A 5,377-nucleotide genomic window follows, 5' to 3' on the forward strand; every position below is an offset into this window, starting at 1 on the left:
TAACACATATCTCATTTTAGTTTCACAAGAAATTCATAAAATAGGTGAACTAGACAAGACTAAAAGAGGCCCAAGGGCCATTGAGATGGCTCAGTGTGTAAACACACTTGCTGCCAAGCCTGATGACCTGTTTTTCAATTCCTAGGACCCACATTGTCAAAGTAGAGAACCAACTCCTGCAGGTTGTCCTGTGACCTCCACATGTGCAGTGGTATGCACACACATAAAATATATAATATAATAACAAATTTTTAAATGAGACCCAAGAGTCTGTCACCTTACCATAATATACCATAACAAACTTCCACAGCCTTTAAGTAAGTCTTCCTTATTTAAAAAGAAAGGGGGGGCAGAGGCTGTAGGGATAGCTTAGCAGTTAAGAGCACTGGCTGCTCTTGCAAAGGACTTGGGTTTGATTCCCAGCACCCACATGGCAGAAAACAATGGTCCATAACTCCAGTTCCAGAGGAATCCAACACCCTCTTCTGATCTCTGCAGACATGGCATGACGTGGGTACACTTACATACATACAGGCAGTATAGTCCTATACATAAATATAATATTTTGCCAGACATGGTGGTACAGGCCTTTAATCTCAGCACTTGGGAGGCAGAGGCAGGCGGATCTCTGAGTTCAAGGCCAGCCTGGTCTACATAGTGAGTTCCAGGCCAGTTAGGGCTACAGTGAGACCCTGCCTCAAAAAGACCAAAAAAATATATATATATATTTTTTAAAGTGTTAGGCTTTATTTGTTCAGGTAATTATAATGTTGGCATAGTAACACCACATGAGATTAAGGCCTAAAAGGGTGTTCTTCTTTTCATTTGAGTTCTCTGTGTGTAATATATCACATATCTAGAAAAGTATATCATATATCTGTACTACCACACATAACTTTTTAATAACATTTTTATAACTTCTTCAGCATTTAGAGGCAATCATGACCAAAAATCAACCTACGAAAAATTTGATTATGGAATTATAAAAGTAACTCACATGAACTGGTGAATTCTCACGGATTCTGGGTGGAACTAATGAAGCTACTATGATGGCAGCTAAAATCCCCCGAGGTTGAGCGATCTGACAGATGCAGAGGTCCTGCAAGTGTCACTACAGATAGTGTAAATATGGGAGGAGTCATCTGCCTTGAGCTGGATGGATTCTAGACTCTGATAAGAGCAAAAATGGACTTAGAAGTCAAGAACACTGGCTGCTCTTACAGAGGTCTTGGGTTCAATTCCCAGCACCTGCATGGCAGCTAATAACCAGCTCCAGGGGATCAGACACCCTCTTCTGACCTCCACAGGCATTGCATGCATGTGGTGCATTTACATACATACAGGCAAGGCACTCATACACACAAAATACAAATAAATAAATCAAGAAAATTTTAAACAGAAAGAGGAAAAATGTCACAGGTTTTATCTTACATATCCAGGATGGACTGTATGTCAGATGAGGGCATTCTAGCCATCACTGGCTATAGGTGTGCTTCATTCTTCAAGTCTTAACAGTAGGAACAGAAGATGCCTCCAAGATTATCCAGTTCTCTCCTTTCTGATTTTTTTTTTTTTTTTTTTGCTCACCAAGCACTGTGGGGGCCTGGTTAGCAGATACTCTAAGGCACATCTCTTTGTGAAATGGAATTTTGATGGTTTGTTAATCAGTCCCCTATGGATAGTGTCAAAGAGTATCCTTGAGCCAGATCCACCACTACCACCAGCGCCCCCCCCCCGCCCCAGAGGAGGGAGGCTAACTTGGAGAACCCAGAGCTAAAGAGTCAATTTTCACTTCAATATACAAGTGTGAAACATATGAATCAAACGCCATTTTCTTCACTAAGTAGTTTCATGACCCTCATCATATAACTTCATTTCTCTAATCTTTGCTTCCCGAATGAATAAGCAGCCCAATTTAGGGTGGATTTGAAGGTTGTTTATAGTGTTTAGCACAGTTTCTGGTAAAGTGTGCATATGTGTATGATTCCCATGGTAAAAACAGATATGGTGGCATAAGCCTGTAGTCCTAGCATTCAGAAGGCTCAAGTAAGGGGATTATTTGGTCCCAGGACTTCAAGGATAGCTTGGGCAATATAATAAGAATCTACTTCCAGAAGAAGAAAGGGAAAGAAGGGAGAGGGGAGGGAAACAAGGGAACTAACATCAGAGTATTCCAATACAGTGCTCCATAAAGTCACAGACAACTGGCCCAGGTCTCTCCTTGACTATCCACTCCCAATTCTTTCTTGGGGCAAATACTTGGTTTCTTGGATCAAATACATGGTTGGGGACAGAGTAAAATAACCATAGCCTGATACTGTCATTTAAAAAAATATTTTATTAGCATTGCTTTCTTTAAGAAGTAACATGAGGGCTGGAGAGATGGCTCAGCCGTTAAGAACACTGACTGTTCTTACAGAAGACCCGGGTTCGAATCCGAGCACCCACATGGCAGCTAACAACTGTCTGTAACTCCAGTTCCAGGGGATCCGACAGCCTCTTCTGTCCTCCTCGAGCATTGCACAACATGGGTGCATTTACCTACATGCAGGCAATATATAAATAAAATATGTAAAAAAGTAAAATAAAAAAATAATTTTTTAAAGGGAGTGAATGGCAAACTCACATTATAGGAACGGTGACAGATTTTACATTATTGTTGAAGCTTGGTGGTACAGTTTTGTCAGTAAACAATAGTCAAAAGTTATAGTAGGCATATAGAATTTTGAATTTGAATTTATATTCTAAGATATAATTACATATTTTTATTTTGAGGATTATATCAGTTTAGTTATCACAGTAATTTCAATTTTCTTTTTATTTTTAAACTCCCAGATGGTGATTTTTTTTTTTTTTTTTTTTTTTTTTTTTTTTTTTAATCCCCGATGGTGTGTTTTTTTTTTTTTTTTTTTTTTTTTGGTCTTTTTGAGGCAGGGTCTCCCTGTAGCCCCAGCTGTCCTGGAACTCACTATGTACACCAGGCTGGCCTTGAACTCCCCCTGCCTCTGCTTCAGACTGATTTTTTTTTTTTATCCCTAGAAATTCGGTTAGTGTGTAGAGGAAGAAATACTGGTGCTGGAGAAGAGTAATATAAAAAACCTCTTAGTGCCTGGTAATGGGAGAGGGCCAACACCAGGGCCTAGATACCCAGGACCACATGTGAAGTGAGGATGACTGCTGAGCCTCGGGAGGTAGGAAGTCCATTCCAGAGAATCAGCTCCCCAAGACCAGAATCTGCAAATAACCTCCCCTGCCTGCCTCTGCCTCCAGAGTGCTGGGATTAAAGGCCTGTGCCACAATACCGGGCAAATTAGGTACCTAACCTCAGCTTTGCATTTAGAATTTGCATTAATTATTAATGTCTGAGTGTGTTTTTTCATCTGTAACAAGGGACAGTCACAGTGTCTGTGTCATAGAACTCCTAGATACACAGCTTTCAGCAAGGTCAGACACACAGAGCATAGTGAAATGTACACTACTGTTAGGCTAGGTAGTCATGGATTAGACAGTAGACTTCAAGGGAAAACAGGCACACAGCTTTCAGACAGAGTCCTCCAAAAGGAAATAACTGTTTCCTTTGAAGTAACCTTGGAAATCTAGATCAATAAAGTGACAGTAAACATCATAAAGAAGATCCTATCCTTTCAAACTGCAAAGAAGGGAAATCCAGGGCTGCCGGGCATGGTGGCACAGACCCTTAATCCCAACACTTGGGAGGCAGAGGCACGTAGATCTCTGTGAGTTCAAGGCCAGTCTAGTCTACACAGTGAATTCCAGGCCCGCTGGGGCTACAGGAAGACCCTGTCTCAAAACACCCCCCCCCAAACACAAAATCCAGGGCTAAGGATACAGTGTAGTGGCAAAGTGCATGCCTAGTACCAGCCAGGCCCTAGATTCAATCCCCACTGCACAAAAAAAAAGGAAAGAAAATCAGGGCCAGGCATGGTATCATAGGCCAGCAGCACTCAGGAAGCAGAGACAGGCAGATCTCTCTTTGAGAATGAGGTCAGCCTGGTCTGGAGTTCCAGGTCAGCTGGGTCTACTGGGAGACCTTGTTTCAAACAACAACAAAAACAAACAAAAACCCCAAACAAACAAAAAAGGAGAAAATCTAATGTAACAGAGAATAATGGAGTTAATAAAGGATAGATACACAGACACACACACACAAAGCAAATGTAGGACATGAGATAATTTTTCAAATGGGTATTCCAATCTGTATTTGCTTAGCACCAACAGTATGCTTAAGGACCCTGAAAGTTTGATACAATCTTTTTTATTTATTTATTTACTTTAATTTTATGTGTATGCGTGTATTGCCTGCATGTAGGTAAGTGCACCTGTGTCGTGCAATGCCTGTGGTGGTCAGAAGAGACTGTTGGATTCCCTGGGACTGGAGTTATGGACCGTGGTTAGCTGCCATGTGGGTGCTGGGATTCAAACCTGGGTCTTCTGCAAGAACAGTGTTCTTAACCACTGAGCCATCTCTCCAGCCCTGATAGAATCTTTATTGAAATTGCTTTTATTAAACTTCATTTAGCATCAGATTAAAATGATGATGTATACTTTTCACAAAGCTGCCTGTTTTTAAGGATTGTTTTAAGAAGGAAGAGTTTATTTATTATCTATCTATCTATCTATCTATCTATCTATCTATCTATCTTCTATCTATCTATCTATCTATCTATCATCATCATCATCATCATCTATCTATCTATCTATCATTATTATTATTATTATTATCTATCTATCTATCTATCTATCTATCTATCTATCTATCCTCTATCTATCTATCTATCTATCTATTTAATTATTTAAAAGTTTGGAAAAGTGGTAATAATGTAACTTTTTTTAAAAAAATTTTTTCATAGAAGTATTTCATAGAGGTATTATCTATTGAGCATTCCCCCATCATATTATGATTTTTTTGGCAGGAGGCAGGAAGACAGGGTCTCATTATATAGCCCTGGCTGGCCTGGAACTATTAGACTAGGCTCAAACTCACAGAGATCAACCTACCTGTACTTCCTCCTTGCTGGGATTAAAAGGCACTTGCTACCATTCCCAAGTAACATTTAAATTTTTTTTTAAAAAAGCAAAGCTGCTCTCCTAGCCTGCACCACTATCCTCAGGCCTCGTGGGGTAAGTCTATAGCTCAGCTCTCCGCGCCAGGACTCCCTAAGCCTCATTCACCCTTCCATCCCCCCCCCCACGCTCCCCCGACCGCCGTTCTATATTCCTAGATTGGGCCCTGTGCCATTCCTAGTCTTGGGGCCCCAGACACCTGGGGAACCAATACTGTTTCCTGATCCTTCTCACCCAGAGCAACTCAGTCCCTTTCTTGGGCTCCAGGAGCACCACTTCTGGTCCTGGCCCC

Source organism: Nannospalax galili, unplaced genomic scaffold (genome assembly GCF_000622305.1).
Source record: "Nannospalax galili isolate Female #2095 unplaced genomic scaffold, S.galili_v1.0 scaffold800, whole genome shotgun sequence".
NCBI classification, from domain to species: domain Eukaryota; kingdom Metazoa; phylum Chordata; class Mammalia; order Rodentia; family Spalacidae; genus Nannospalax; species Nannospalax galili.